Source organism: Ostrea edulis, chromosome 2 (genome assembly GCF_947568905.1).
Source record: "Ostrea edulis chromosome 2, xbOstEdul1.1, whole genome shotgun sequence".
NCBI lineage: Eukaryota > Metazoa > Mollusca > Bivalvia > Ostreida > Ostreidae > Ostrea > Ostrea edulis.
In genome coordinates, this window is record NC_079165.1 from 105,023,129 (window position 1) to 105,040,703 (window position 17,575).

The 17,575-nt window shown below is 36.1% G+C and overlaps 1 protein-coding gene across 3 annotated transcripts in view; it reads left to right on the plus strand.

The window, feature by feature from the left end:
- The first annotated feature begins 118 nt into the window (after window positions 1-118).
- Window positions 119-17,575, plus strand: part of LOC125667311 (cholecystokinin receptor type A-like) — a 50,547-nt gene continuing 33,090 nt past the window's right edge. For 2 of the 3 annotated variants that reach the window (XM_048900748.2, XM_048900749.2), the window contains exon 1: window positions 180-329. The gene's annotated coding sequence lies outside the window, so the exon portion shown is untranslated. Of the gene's footprint in view, window positions 330-17,575 lie in introns of all 3 variants that reach the window. The other variant, XM_048900750.2, reaches the window with a different exon arrangement.

The window sequence follows — 17,575 nt, forward strand, 5'->3', positions numbered from 1 at the left end:
TCCACGTTTCTGTTAAACATCTCTGGCAGGTGATTTGCATTGGGCATTGATCTTTGTGTTGAATCAGTCCCAAAAGGATGGTGAAGGGAAATGCGTTTGTTAAATCTTGAAATAGTAACAGCCGTGTTTTAAATGTATAATGACCGTAAATCGTACTCAGCGGAAGTCCGATGTAGGAATGAACACACTAGTATTTCCCTTGGCAAATATAGAATGATGTACTGTTGTTTACCCTATAGGACGAGAAGAACTGATTAATGAATAAGACGGAATGCCTACAGACTCACCTAAGGGCAACCGCACATTTCTTCAGAATCTCGAATGTTAAAGTAAGACTTTACATCATTCTTAGATTAATTAATACCTATGTTCCTCCGTTACTAATTGTTCGTGTGGAAAAGAAATCCACGCAATGCTTTTTTTTAAAAATCTAAATAACCTCATTAGGTTTGTTTTGTACTGCATGTGGTGAAAAAAAATAAAATCCAGCCATGATCCAATTAGGGAGACTGACAGGTAATCTAGTGTATGTAATTTTATTATGGAAAGATCAACGTGAAGGGTTTACATGGCGGCGACATTGGCATTCCGTTTAGCCGACAGTCAATCTCGCCTGAGATTCGGCTCGGCTGGATATTTGGACATGCCTTCACCGAATCTCGTGGCAGTCCTTCATAATTCGTGTGTGGAAATTTACATTTCATCCTGACAAGTGTTTATGCAGTCTCATCCCAAAGACTGGTCATGTCCATCTTTGAAATTCGAAATTCATGTTGTGCTGCGACAAGAGCGCACCGCGTAGTTTTTGTCTGTCTGAGGTTATCCTTCTTCGTACGATTCTACACTTGAGGACCTTAGAAAAATCGTCGTCAGTCGTTACACAACTATTACATGATAGACGAGTTGGTTACTCTTCAAACTTTTTATATCTATTCTTAGAAGCCATTTTACACGGGTCTAAATAAAACATTTTTGTATATGATTTTAAAAAATTTTGAATAGAGACAAATTAGAACTCTACATATAGTATATTGCCATGGGTTATTGTTGGTACAGTCTCGTGGTTGCCTGCCTTGTCAACAAAATGCATTATGTATGTGGAACTGACGAATGGCCCTCCAGTGCCCGCTAAGATGTGTTACTTCTCATTACATCTTAAACGAGTGTCGCTTTTCATCACACCGTTTTGTATATTAATCTCTCGTATTGATGTGACGAAAAGTGATTAATTTCCAAAAACGGCGGCAATGAATAAGTCTGATTTACGGAGACAATCTGCAACTTTCGCGAATGCTTCTGATTCCAACCACAAGCACTTGACCGTTGGATGTACTGGATAACACCCCCCCCCCCCCCCAACACCCCCCCCAACACCCCCCCCCCCCCCCGTATGATTCCACCTGTCTTTACTTATGGGAGAATAGAGATGTGGACTCTGACTACATGACGTATGGTTTGTCAGGAAAACAAAATATCCGTACTATATGTTGGGTTTTTGTTGTGGTTTAGCTTACTTGAGGGCCAATTTCAACCACAGATGTTATGTGAACAAGGCGAAGAAAATGCCTATTCTTTGAAATACATACTATAAACATTGTCTATCATATTTTCTCCTGTGATAAACTGATATTTGACATTTTTTGCTTTTTAAGGAGGTACTCTACATCGTCATAATGGCTGACTTCCTTTTAAAACATGGATGAAAATATAAATATCAGCAATATTTACCTACTCATTTAAAAAATCATCGCCTAGCTGAGTAGGTTAGCACGTCGACTGTTGAACTGTTTGAGTCCAGCAGGGGTTTTAATTTTTTTTTTTTCCAGATTGCTTTCTACTAAAACTGCATTTTTTTTTTTTACTAATTAGAGTAAATTTGAAAGTTTTCAATTTCAAAATATTGTACATATCAGTGGCGGATTTAGAGGGGGCGCAGCCGGCGCTCCCCCCCCCCCCCCCCCCTAAACTTTTCAAATTTAAGGTAAATCGCGGTATCTTGTTTCGGAAAATGTACTAAACGATAAAAGAAGCAATGGTTTCTTCCACTCCCCGAGAAATAAATGACAAAATCCTTTGATTTCTTAATTACTTTATTGGGAGAACCTAATTTTTTCCAAAAACCCCTTTAAATGTGGGTCATTGTATTAATTTCACCTTATTAAAATGATAGAAAATAGTACAAATGACTTATTAGGAGAAATATTTCAAGCCCCATAAAATCTGTAAAATCCGGGGGCTTCGCCCCCTGGACCCACTGCCTCATAAAGTGGCGCCCCCGTAACCACATTTCCTGGATCCGCCCATGCATATCCTCCACTTTTCAGCCATAGCAATTTTCTCTGGTGTTGCATACCTCCTTAAAGGTCAAGTACGGTGATTTTCCTAAAACTTGACTTTTACACAGAAAAATGTCTGTCGTACACTTATTGATTAATTTCCATGGCAATTTTGATAAAAATCACTTGGCGTGAAGTACACGGCTCTATCAAACATTTACCTGAGCGATCGATAAATGTGTCGTGACGTGAGTTATCGCTCGTAGCTTATGACGTCATCTGAGACAACTTTCGACTGCATTGATAGGGTTTTATAGTGTTTACATAGAAAAGTCCTGTATTTATGGTACAATGCGCTGCTTTGAACTGCAATGTCAAATCGGGACAGGGATTAAGTATGTTTCTTTTCCCAAAAGACCCTAAATTTCGAAGAATTTGGACACTGAAACTGAAAAGAGACACTGAGATTTGTGACAAGCCACGAGGATCAGTGAGTGACACTTTAAATTAACGAGGATCAGGTTTCCATCAACCCCGACGCATCATCCTGTTTGACTATAAACAAAATGCAAAGTGATGATTAACTGGACATCCTACAAAACAAGGGGAGGGATGTATTTTAATTATATAAAAAGTTCAACCCAAATTAAGGGGGGATGCAATCCACCCCTCTCTACATCCACCACTGAATGCTTTAATGCGACATTGTATTCAATGGGTTTGCGATTGCACATAAAAATTAATGTCACCCATTACCTAGTTTAAATTGATTTTATTTCTTTTATTAAATGAAATATCTTTCGAATATTGTCGTACTCATACTATATTTATAAGGGACTCATCATTTCATTTCTTCACTATATATATTTTGAAAAAATAAAATATAGTAAAAATGGAAATGAATTCAATTTAAAAAACCCATTTTGATAAAACCTTATTTATTAGGTCAGTCCAATTTCCAAAGCTTTTTCTTCAAGTTCATTATGAAAACAAGTACAAGTTTTTCCTTTTCCTAATATGGTTTTAAGTGCTACAGACTGTACATTAATTAATATATCATGAATCATTAAGGCAAACTTTCACACCTCAAAATGCTACAATTCGTTAACTTTGTGCCGTAATATTTCAATTTCGCATTTGACGTGTGTTGTGAAAAATTACATGTACTAATAGGCCTAATTTACATTTTATGATATTGTATCTACACGTAGGGGGGGAGTCGACCTACACATGTTGAAATATAACCAGACAACTATAAAATGGTCAAATTTGACAAATTTTACTGTTATCATTTTCACACCCCAATATTTCAAATACGTAATTCAATTGCTCGGATGTTTCATTCACAATCTGTGGTATACATTATACATACTAATTGATGTATTCTAATTCTTATTGATAGTTTTATTCCCTATCCATCCACTTGTATACACTTTTGTCGTCTTGTTTCTCCATCTTTGCCATAAAACAGGTATTCAGAATTGTTTAAATAAAGGGTCACATCCTTTTCAGGGGGGGGGGGTTAATTAAGAAATAATTCTAAAAATCAGTAGTATTTTCTAAATATTTTCTCCAGAACCATTGGGCTAGAAAAGATAAAACTTAGATGAAAACTTCCCTAATGATCATATAGATTCATAATTATTTTAGGGTAGGGTTGGGTCACAATAGGGAATATATTTCTCAAAAGCAACAGTGCCATGAATAGTCATATTGATATACAAGCAATCCAGTTTTAAAAATTTTCAAATCATATCCTAGGAAGGTAGGTTGGGCCACAATAGGGAATGAAATTTGTACATGGCAGTATATAATTAGATTTTGGGTTGTTTTTTTTTAAATCCAGCAGGGCCATTATTAGGCATCTTCAAAATTATTTAAATCATGGTCTGGGTCTGGGGGAGGGGTAGGATGGGGCCTCAATAAGGGATCAAAGTTTTACTTTTTAACAGTAGCTGGGCCACACTAAACTTTCCCAAGTTGTGTAAATTCAAGTTTTTATTCATGGACCCTGGGTTTAGGTTGGGCTAAAATAAGGGATCAAATTTTACATATACATGAACGGGGGATCTTCTCCAAATCAGCGAGGCCGTGTTAGTTATATATGATATGGACGCATCCTCATGCTGTGTAGATTCACGTTTGGCTACGTCATAATCTCATGGGGCCTCGTAAACTCATGGTGACCAGGTTGGGGCCATAATATGAGGTCAAGCTTTGTCATTGGGAGTAAAGAGGATAAACAATTTTAAAGAGGTGACTCGGGTGAGCCATGTGTCCCATGCCCCCCCCCCCCCCCCCCCCATTGATATACATGTATTTAAATTGTATTTAACACCCGCTTAGTTTTCAATGTCTTTCATTTAACATATCATATTTTTATAATATTTTATTGTGTTTCTGTATAACATGGTAAGGGAGATAATGATAGAGAATTAGTGCGCCATATTAGTTCTTGTATGAATCATCCTCCATCTTAAAAAGAAGTATAGGTACACTGTTTTTATTAAAACTTTAGGAGACATTGTTTTCACATGTAATTATGGTAAAGACATATATGGAAAACGCATGGTGAAGATCAAGATCTCTCTCTCTCTCTCTCTCTCTCTCTCTCTCTCTCTCTCTCTCTCTCTCTCTCTCTCTCTCTCTCAGAAATCCCATAAAATATATTTCTCCACTTCGCTTTTTGTTTTATCTGTTTTGTCATCACTGATGCTTGACAACGCCGAGAACCCATGGTAGAGAAAGCCATAAACAGTAATTGACGTGAGGACTTTATTTTGATTTGGCGTTTAAGTGAATAACAAGCGTGAAATAAAGTATAATTGAGCTTTTCACTGGTCCCCAGGTTCGTGTCGTTTCATAAAGAAAACACTGGAAAATCGTTATCTATTTTATGTTTTTGTGTCTTGAGACATAAAATAAAAAGTCAAATTTTATTTCGCCTAGATGTCTATAAAAGGAAGCTAAGAAGTGCACTTTGTAGATGAGAATGTGCCGTTTTGAATAGTATAAGGGTGATGATTATCGACTTGTTGTTCGCTATTTTACACCAGAATCTGAGCCATTTGGCTTTTACAAAGGAATAATAAATCAGATGAGCATACATTGTGACATTTTTTACTATGAACAGAACGGCAGAAAATGCGACTCTTTTAATTACCATTATTCCTTTTTTCGAGCCAAACCTTTATTACAGTACAATTCCTGTAATGCAACACTATCAATATAAATATAGCTTCTGACCTGTACTTCACATCATTAATGTAGATATCATGTATGTAGTGTGTGTATATCATTTTTCTGATAACAGGCATAGGTGCCTGCACCACACTTTTCCAGGATTATGATGACTTATAGAAAATGTGTGAGTGATTCCACTGGTTTAGCTGAAGTCCACGTCTCCCACGTTTTGAAATGGAGAGGGCAGAAGTATGCTTGTGCTCCCTCTCGCCAATATTTCCCTTGAGAAACTCTAAAGTCTTCCAGCCAGGATATTTCCCTTGTTAAGGGTGTGCAATTGTTCAGTGTCCTTGTATTTTTGGTATGTATGAGATGTCCCTCGGTTAAGACACTGAAATTGTTTTTAGTTTTCAGTTCACCCGAGCTTAACGCTTACTTATGTCCAGTCTCCGTCCATCCGTAACATCACTAATATTTTATTTCTTCTCCAGAACCGCAGGGATAATGTCAACCAAACTTGCTATAGAGGATACTTGGGGAAAGAGAATTCAAGTTTCTTCATTTGCCTCACCCTTTTTGAAGTGGGGATGATTTAAGAATTAGTGGGAAGGGGACTGCGGCATGTTATAAGAAATCTCAAAAACCATTGAACCAATTTTAACCAAACTTGGCACAAATCATCCTATGGTAAATGGAATTCAAACAATATTCAAATTAAGGACCATGCTCAATCCAAAGCGGAGAAAAGGCAAAAATATGGTGGGGTAATTTAAAAATCTTTTTAAAATTTACTGGGCCAGAAAAGTTGAAGATTTCAAGAAGTTCAAGATTTGTAAAACATTGCAACATGAAAACATCCTTACATAAAGTAGATTCAACTTTGTTCAAATCATGAATCCCAGGGATAGGATGGGGTTATAATAGGGAATCTTGATTAATATTCGATAAATTTTCGCATATAAATATCAAAATTATCGAATATACATCAAATTTTTCGCATATGAATATCAAGATTATCAAATATAAATCGATATTTTTGCATATGAATAACATGGTTATAGAATATAAAACAAGATTTTTGCATATAAATTAATATTTGTAAAATATTGCAACGTTTTAAACGCCATACAGGACCATAAGACTAGTCATATCAATATGCAAGTATCCTTAGGTTGCGCAGATTCAGTATTCAAATCATGACCCCCAGGTGTAGTTTGGGCCACAATGAGGGATCAAAGTTTTACCTAAGAATTTACAGGGAACCATCTTTAAAAATCTTCATCTCAACAACAGCAGGACTATGATTAGCCATATCAATATGCAAGCATTTACAGTCAGTTCAGATTCAAGTTTGTTCACATCAGGAGCCCCAGGAGTAGGGAGGGGCCACACTAGGAGCTCAAAGTTTTAGATGGGAATGTACAGGAAATTAATTAGAACATTTTTTTTTCAAGAAAGCAGGGCCACAAAATGTAAATGTTCCAAAGTTGTGTAGATTCAATTTTTCTATGCCCCCGTAACTACAGCCGGGGGGGGGGGGGTATATTGTTTTTATCCTGTCTGTCTGTAACTTTAAGATTTCTGGAACTCTTCATCGATGATAAATTTAGGCTATCCATTAGAAGTCATTTATCACATGATGACTTGGAGTGTAGTGATATACATGTATAGATTGATCTTTCTTTAAAAGAGAAAGTAGGTTTTGATGTCGGTGTTTTGTTTTTTTTTTGGGTTTTTTTATATACTGGCGAAAAACTGTTATCTACGAACCAAATGTTTACACTATTAAGTTCTTATATTGCGTAAACTACGCGGCACTTCAATCCTTTTAAGATTGGTTTGTGAGAGTTTGGTTACTGTGCAATAGAACCATCGTCTTCATTATAAGGTGGGAGAATATTTCTTCGTTCGAAAATAACCTTTTCAGAGCCTTCGTTGTTGTTGCTATTTCTATGCGATTTTCCAGTTGCAGTTTGTTTTACCGACATGCTAGGGACTATTTATTACGATAATTCATTGCAGTGACCGCAAGGGTCCAGTTCATTGTGATAGTGTTAGAGAGGACTATGGATTTATTGGACGGCATTCATTAATCACGAATTTCACACGACTTAGCTTTATGAACGATAGCATACTAGTACTGAATGCAGATTAACCCTAACACAAGGGGCCGCGGACCCCTTAACGAATTCTATCACAAAAAGTCTCAAAATTGAAAACTTTTTCTGAGGCAACAATTAACGAGTTCTTGCTCCAATGAATAAAGAGAATTTTATCAATGCTCTAGAACAATAAATTAATTTTTTTACCGATAAAAATACGTAACTATATGTAACCTATATATATATCTCAAATTCTCATTTTTCAAAAAACAAATGAAGAATCAGGTACGGAAACAATTTTTACTTTACTGGTCAAAACAACGACGTGAAGAGGGTCCGAAATCAGGAAAACTCACAACATATTTTTCGTATAAAGAAAACTTTACTATGGAAAGTTATATATTTTTAGAATCCCTAGAATTAAGAAAAACTCTATGTAGATTTCGAATTAGTGCACATGACCTTCGAATTGAAAGAGGAAGATATGAATTTACAAAAACCAATTTTGGCCAGAAGATTTCTTTAGAAAGAAACAAAAGAATTTACGAATTATGTAACCTTAATTGTGTAGAAGATGAATTTCATTTCCTTACTGATTGTCCATTCTATGTTGAAGAGAGAAATATGTTTTTTAATGGTGTATACAAGCTCAACAAAATTTTTATCTATCTAACAAATAAGGACAAATTTACTTGGTTGATGATTAATGAAGACAAACCAGTAATTGTCAAACTGAGTGAATATTTAGTGCAAACTTTCAGAAAAAGAAGTGATGCTTTAAAACTGCAAAAATCATTATAGTTTATTATTCATATGTTGGTATAATACTGATACTGTCCATTTTCTTGTGTATACACATGATTAGCAATTCATATATGTATGTACTTGCTTCCCCAACATGCTACATCCACATGCAGTTTGCAGTCTATGTAACCTGTAGTTAATGTTGTAAACTTTCTTTCTTTTTTGAATTTTCTTCTTTATCTTATATATATATAAAGCAAACTTGGTAACATGTTCCCATTGATTAGAAAAATATCTAATATTTTCAAGGTCATGTGTCAAAATCGAAGGTCAGCTAAGGGTAATATTGTGCACAGGGGATTGTCTTGTTAACAAATTTAAAATGATAAAAATAATTAAAATCACCTTTGAGGATGCCGACACATTTTGGTAATTAAAGTGAACTTCTTACAAAAAATACCCCCCACTCAGTTCAACACCCGTTTCTGTACTTTAAACTAATAATTTATTGTATTATCGTGGCAAAATTCGCTGCAGCGATGCTTTTCCTAAATGACGATGTACCTTTCGCCGGTTGACACGTGTTCCATCAAAGGAAAACACGTACGATTTCAGATATTTTAAGGGCCATCTTGTCAAATCGATCTGGAAAGAACGGAAGTTTTCAAATACGATTCCTGGTGAAAGGGAAAGTGTTCAAAATAGAAATATTTAGATTACATGAAAATTAAAATATATACATCAATCGATACATTTAACATTACTACGATTTTTAACAGGGCATGCATCTTTTAACACTTATGTTGATGTTAATATTTTATAAAAGTTTGGCGATATTGTAATGTACGTTCTTGTAACACTTTTGTCCCTTCAACCGGAATTTGTACGGTTATACTATCACATGAGAAGAATATGCGTTAAAGAACCTTTTTGCTTATGGTTCTTTTGGCAACTAAAGGCCTTCTACCGTGTTTAGTTAGCCATATTTTGTTTCCAATTTTTCTTACTGGTTCGAAATAGTACCCATGTTTCGTCACCAGTAACAGTGTTTGCAAACTGTCTTTGATTGAATTTGGGAAACATTTTGAGCAATTGCTTAGTGGTTTGTACTCGTACCCGTTTTTTGGTCATCTGTCAATATAAGCGGTATCCATCTGGCAGAAATCTTTTGTACTTTCAAAATACGCTTCAAAATGAAATGCACCCGCGATAGCGATATGCCAACAGCATTGGCAATATCACGAATCGTGTACCTGTCATCGCTTTCAATTATTTCCCTGATTTTTGAGATATTTACCTTGGCTGTTACAGTCACAAATCGGCCAGATTTTGCTGCATCTCTGACGGACTCTGTGCCAGTCAGAAATTTCTTTCTCCACCTACGAACTGTCTCATAAGATACCTAATCAGACCCATAAACTTCCCCCGATTCAGTAAAAACCTGCATTACCGAATGACCGAGTTTTGTGCGAACATTTATATAAGCTTTAATTTCTTCAATATTCTCAACTCGTTTCCCAACCATTTTTTGAAATGACTGTAAGTTTAAAACTATGTGGAGCTGAAGGCTCGTGTTTATACCGTTGGAAAGGTATTGAATAGAGCTATTCAAGAGTATCAACATCCATGAAATCGTGCAAAGCGTAATCGCGCTGTGATACAATACACATTACATATCGAACAACCCTCGTATGTCCTCAGTACCCCTTGTTTGTCGTAAGAGCCTTAGAGGCAATTAAATGGGGCGGTCCTTCGAATGAAATTGCGAAAACCGAGGCCCTGTGTCACAGCAGGTGTGGCACAATGAAGATCTCTCCGTGTTCAATGGCCATTACATAAGCGCCGAGCATATGTCCAAATTTTGCAGCTCTTCGCCGGCAATGGTAACGTTTCCATATGAGTGAAAGATTCTCGATAGGGACGTTAAATAATATATACAATTAATTCTTTAATTCAAGTACAGCACTCTCTAATTTATTAAAGATAACAATAATTTGAGTGAATTACATATATATCTTTAACAATGGGGATAAATGTATATCTATTTGGATATACATTTTAATCGTTAGATAGCGCTATTCAACAATTACTAGAAAGACAGCATAATTACGATGTATGTCCTGCTTCAATCACTTGTTTCGTTGCCTCTAGGATGACAAAAGCGATAACGCGAAGACACAGTGAAAAGAACGGAATATTAATCTACCCCTCGCGTTCTCGCTCCCTGGCGTTGTTCCCGCTTCCTAATCACCTGATCACATTCCCTCGTCCTATTCATTTGCTAGGAACAAAATAGAGACGCCAGTATGGACTAGATCGCTCATCTACGCATTGGTTTTGGGGGTGGGGTGATCTATATCAGATCAGCGGTAGAGCGTTCGCTTAGTGATCGGGAGGTCGTGCGTTCGAGCCCCGCTAGTGCCATGGCCATGTCAAATATAGGTAGCAATTGTTCCTTCATCAAACGCTCGGCATTTGAAGTGAGAATCACGGATCTTTCGGACATAACCTTAAAAACTTGATTGAATATCACATGATAGGGTTTGCATATTCATTTAATAATTATACTTTTTATCGTTCTTGAGGGGATATTTTAAAACTTTTCGTATATGACTCTTGAAATCCCTATTGCGGCCCCACCCTGGCCTTCTTGGGGATCATGGTATAAGCAAACTTGAATGTGCATTACATGGGGATGTTTGTAAGCTAATATTGATTTGACAAATTGTACCCTTATTGTTCTTAAGAAGTTTTATCTTCCTTGCATTATCATGAAAAACTTTAAATCCCTATTGTGACTCCATCCTGGCCCTTGTCCCGTGGGTATCCGGGTTAGAATAGGTCCCCAGTACCGGTACCCCTTGCTTGTCGTAAGAGGCCAATAAATGGCGCGGTATATCAGATGAGACCGCAAAAACCGAGGCCCCGTGTCACAGCTGGTGTGGCACGATGAAGATCCCTCCATGCTCAAAGACTGCAAGCGCCGAACATAGGCCTAAATTCTGCAGCCCTTCACCGGCAATGGTGACGTCTCCTTTTGAGTAAAAAATAAAACGTCACTTCCCGTATCCCGTTTAGGAAGAAAACTCTAAGTGTGAGAATCAAATGTTATATTAGAACAATGAAAACATCTTGTCTCTTTGAATATATCAAACATAAATATGTTAACACAAAACTATATTCTTATCATCAATTAATGTAAAAGAAAATATATAATTACCGGAAGTTATGTTATTCATGGCCAGTAGGACAAGCTATAGCAGATGAGACAACATGTGGTCGCAAAAACAATCAAATAATCTTGGTTGTACGCGTCGATAAGGATTATTGTTATGGTGGATCAATGGAATAAATATTAAAATTACTGGATCAGAAAGAACTTTGGGTGTATGACGATGCAAGCACAATTTTAGAGCTATTTTGAATCGAAGTTTGGAGTAAAACTCGCTTCATTCCTTCTGTTTTACATTAGGGGTGGTGTGGTATAAACCATCATTATTACAGCCAAAATTATCACTATTTCTCCATCATATCCCCTTAAAAGAGGATAAAGTGCATAACATGAACAAATTTGAATCCTCTTTCGGTAGCTCAGTGATAGAGCGTTCGCTTCGTAACCTGAAGGTCGTGAGTTCGAGCCCCGTAATATAAATATAGGCATAATTCGATCATCAACTATAGGAATTAGAGTTGAACCAAAGTACCATCGAATTGCCTTTTGTCGAAACCGAAAGGGGTGTCAATGCGCATGTCTGGTCTACAACACAGTAACCAATGCATTCTCTACCCAGAGTTCTGTGCGCTACCAGCACTACACCTCTGTCAACCGCTTTTTACAGAAATTTTGTAAAAGTTTCTAATATCCAACTTTTATGTCTTGGAATAAATATTTAGTCATATTGTGATATATTGTATATGCTTTTTTTTTTTTTTTTTTTTTTTTTGGTGCAACTGAATTGCTGATTACTGTAAATTGTTTATAATCGCTATTTTCTGATCCTAAATACTTCGTAATATGCGTATGAATGTAGGACATTCACGTGGTGGCGATTTTATGTAAACATGGAATCAAAAGTAACAACGGCCGTATAAAATACGACAAGACTTGTAAGATAAGAGACAAACAGCTAAGTGGTAAAAAGTGCCAGTGGGCTATGAAAAGAGACTGATATATCATCTGTTGCCAGAACTTTTAAAGGGAAAGGAAACGAAAATGACTGTTTATATCATGAGATTATATTGTCACGTGATTCCAAGCGTTGGTGTAAGCGAAGCTTGGGTAAAGCGCCCTCTGGTGAGAGAATGTAACCAATGCTTACAGAATGGATGGACATTAGTAACCAGACATCCGCACAGAACGTCCGGAAGCAAGCTAGGCATGCGCAATGAAGTTTCGGAAGTTAACTAGATATCTACTATGGCTGATGATCGAACTAGGCCATAAAAGATGGTGATTGCTGCTTCGCCAAACGCTTGCTATTCACGGGTCTTTCGGACATGACCAAAGATCGGACGTCGCATGTCACGGTAGGTGTTGGCCTCAATGCTACGGTATAGTTCTAAATTTATGGTACTTTACCTACAGCTGGTGGCATCTCAATTAGAGGGGAAAATTCTTGACGGGACGAAAGACAAAAAAACAAAAACAAAAAATCAAGGATGCATTGTGTGAATATAGCCTGGTGGTTCCTTAGAAAATGAAAAATGTGAAAAGTTTATGCCAGACGGAATACCTAAAGCATTAAATTTTAGGACTACTTTTGCGCTAATGATATACTCAACAATGTGTAGATTAACTGAATGACGCGCGTTTTGAAGATTTATCTGTTCACTGTAGCACGAAAACAGATATTTAACAAAAATTGATAATGATAGTAAACTTACCGCTTATATTTACACTAGATTTAGATGTTATTTTTTAAAAGATGTTATTGTAACCTCCCATTTTGTAGAATTCTTTGTGTTTAGTCATCACTGGTTTCTTCAGTGTAATTCTTTTTCAATGTTCGCTAGAAACTTCATCAAGAGAAGATTACTTGCTTGCGTGCGTGCATGAATAAAATATGAAACAATATAAAATGTTTGAACTAAATAAGGTGCAGAGGAAATGACTACACTGTGCAAAAGTGGGTAGACGTGTTGGGCAAGATGTTCCTGAAAGTAGTACATGTTTTGTTGTAGGGTATTCCACTGAATTACAGTTCTGCGGGGGGAATGACCATCTGTACACATTCATAGGCTCGGGATTATTTTGTGTGTTTGAGAGTGTTGTTGTCTATAGTTCTGCTGTCAGTAGGTATAAGAACATTGGAAGACACTGCTACCAAACAGTGAGCTACAGTATGTTTTATAAAAGAAAACTAACAGTCTGGTTTTAAGACAGGGCTACACTAAGAGGAATGCGATAATAATGTATAGGGTACTACCACTGTGAGAGGCACGTCTTTGAATCATTTCCAATTTATACAGAGGGCTCCCACACACCATAACAATATTTTATTTTTGGTTGTATTTGTGTCTGACGAATTATAGGTATATGTGCCGCATTAAACCGTACTTTGTTAGATGTGAATGTGGTGGAGAAGCGTGATCACTCAACTGTTACGTTAAAAACCAGACCTTAATTTTGTCAATATGATATTTAAAACTATGATAAATAATACGATTTGGAAATTTCGACAAATTATAAACTGGTATTAAAGTAGTACTGGTCTACTCAAAATAAGGAGAAAATTATGATTTTCTAATGCGCAAGCGCGTGAGAAAAATATTATTAGAAACAGCATATGGGATTTACGGTATATAGTCGTACTGAATGTTAAACATAAAATTTAATTCCCATTCTATTTAGTGAGTCTCTCTGCATTGTTTTCCGTCTGACTGTATGTATCTTAAAATGTGTCCCGCCCACAGCCTGCAGGTCATACACGCTTTCACATCGGCTTGTAGTTTACTTTCCAAATTCCGCGTGCGACGTCACATAATCATTTATATTTCCAAATGGGCGTTCATTATCCGACTCGGGAATTACACAATTAAATAGGAAATTAGCTTGATTACTTTTTAATCCGATTGAGTTAAATTGTATAATTTGCAGAAAGTGTATCACTTATATAGCTTGATATAAAATACATGGTTTTTATTCTTACGGTAATATCCACAGAATACGGCATATATAGCTTTAATGGTAGGATTTGACAGTTCTAAATTCCTCTTAAAAATACCAACTTTTTATTTCCATTTGCAGCTGTGTTTTGATAATGTTTGTTGAATTTCGTTGAAGAGTTATTCTAGAGGGTCATTTTACAAAAGGACTTGCGACTATAATACCAGTATTCTAATACATTTGACGTATTTTCATTTCCGTGGAGAATTTGTGAAAATTTGGTTTTATGTACTTATCATGTGCTGTTCTTTAGATATGCCATGCATTTACACTCTTTAAAAAGTGCAGCATTAAATGAATGCAAGTACTTTTGGTCTGAAGTCGTTATGACCGTTTGCAAATTGGGTCCTAGGATACTTGACTGGTGATACGGAACCCAATTTATGATTGTGAAGAATGTAGTCATAATTTTGTGAATTTTTTGTGGGTTTCTCTCTCTCTCTCTCTCTCTCTCTCTCTCTCTCTCTCTCTCTCTCTCTCTCTCTCTCTCTCTCTCTATGAAATGGTTAAAGTACAATTGTTCGAATGGAAAGCCACAAGCTAATCTGCTTCTTACGGTGCGGCCCCATTTGTCTGTCTGTTTTAGCAGCCATGTACCGTGTATATGCTACTGTCGTCTGCGAAAAGTCTAAACTTACTATTCTGGGAAATCATTGATATATTCTGTACATGTATAAGGAATAAAATAGGTCTTGTGGGAACCCCGAAATGTCAGGAACTAATGTGGAAGATGTGCCGTTTATAACATCTGTTTGTATTCTATCTGATAAGAAAGTCTGAACTCATTTCGTATTCCATAAAAATCGACCTGTATGATAATCTGCGATTTTAGTACTTTATCAAATGCCTTTGCAAAGTCAATGATGATTAAGTCAGTTTATATGTTACGATTGATGATTCTGAGAAATGTCTAACTACCGTGATTCGCAGGGGACTGGTCGGGTTACCATTGTGACGTCTATGATATTGTTTGTGTCGGGTTACCATTGTGACGTCTATGATATTGTTTGTGTCGGGTTACCATTGTGACGTCTATGATATTGTTTGTGTCGGGTTACCATTGTGACGTCTATGATATTGTTTGTGTCGGGTTACCATTGTGACGTCTATGATATTGTTTGTGTCGGGTTACCATTGTGACGTCTATGATATTGTTTGTGTGCACTTGTAAAAACAGTTACACAGGTGTCAGAATACATCAGTTAAGTAAGATTGATTAAATTAATCTAACCAAACATCGAGTTTTCAATGAAAAGAAAATAGAGCCTTGACAAATAAAAGGCGTATCCATCAATTTTTTTTTAAAGAGGGACCCGGTATCTCTCCTGGTGTTGGCCACGTGGAATGGTCTGTCGGTTTCTTTCCAGGTGGCATAGTTTAGCTCGCTGTTTGTAGCTTCAGTTCCGGTTCGTTTGATAAGTCCTCCTATATGTATATGATTTTCCTTCCAAACATTTACTTACGGAATGTCAGTCATCCGTCACTGCTCGGATAACACCTTGAACTCAAACTAGTCATTGTGAAAGACAAAGATATCAGACATTGTTACGATCCAAGGGAGCGGATCCAATGATACAATTTCAGATTGTTGGTAATTACATCCTCATCGTTGACTAGATTGAATACTAGGTGTGTATATTTATAAATACATACCGTATACTGTACCGCATATCATATTGGATGATTGATGATAAATTTCTGTAGCCCAAGTGACAGTAAATACCCTCATACTACCATCAGTTGGATGGAGAATGACAGGCATCTGACGACTACTACCGCTGCTCCCTGATGAAGCCAAGCCCGGTGGCAGTGAAACACTGAATTCATACTGTACATGATAATTTTGAGGAAGCGCACCATACAAAAAAATAGACAGAAGAGTCAGTCACAATATCCTGAATATGGAAAAATATATTTCTGTTATTTTATCTTTAAGGAGGTATGCTACACTAGAGAAATTTGATATAGATGAAAAGTGAAGGATATGTACAACAACATTTTGAAATTTAAAACTTTCCTTTTCTTTATTTAGTAAAAAAAAAATGTAGTTTTAGATGAAAGCAATTTAAGAAGATTTAAAACACCTGCTGGGCTCCAACACGCGATCGAGCTACTCAGCTAGGCGAGAAATTTTCAAATGAATAGACAAATGTTGCTGATATTTATATTTTTCATCCATGTTTTAAAAGGAAGCCAGCCATTATGAGGATGTAAAGTAGCTCCTTAAGTATCTATTTAATAAAAATCTTTCTCAATATATCTATACGTGGTTAGACTGATTTACCTCGGAGACCTTGATTGCCCCTAGTGATAGTGTTGATATATTGTGGTGGTGCTCTAAGTCAGCTGTAATTTATCAGATACAGAAGATATCTATTTGAATTTACATTCATGATTAATAAAAAGCGGAATTAAGGGTAAAGGTTTGCCAATATTAAAAATATGTATGCATGTATCAAATAAATGATAAAGATTGATAGTATGACTTCAGATTTTTTTTCCACATATAATGTTGGAATACGGCAAAGGGAAGACGTACTCCCAATTTTGTTTTCATTGCATATAGATTGACGTCTGGTATTTCTGTTACAGTATACAATGATTTCCCTGATATTCACATTTTGTTTATGTTTCTAAAGTAGCATTTTAAAAAAAAAACCAAAAAACGGTTGACCTTAAAGGGACTGATTCACGATTTTCCCCCGAAATTTTGTTTTTTACTTTTAATGATCAAAATCTATAGTCTAATGTGTTTAAAAGATTTCACATAAAAATCAAGGTTATATATTATCACAGAAGCTCATATTAGAGAGTTTATTATTTGTTTTGTAAACAAAGATTGCGGTATGTTATTGTTTACGAAATTTTCCTAAGAAATGGATATCGATCTAAGTTTATTATATCTTTCATATTTCAAGCATTCTTTGGGTAAAATGTGTCATCTAAAAGTTAAAATTTGTGATTATGCAAAATTAAGATGCTTTATATTACAAAATTAACATTTCACTGGTTTGTTTGTATACATGAAAAGACTCGAGTCTTTGTTTACATAACACAGATTTAGGGCTAAAATATTGCTTTTATTCTTGCATTCAGAAGGTCAA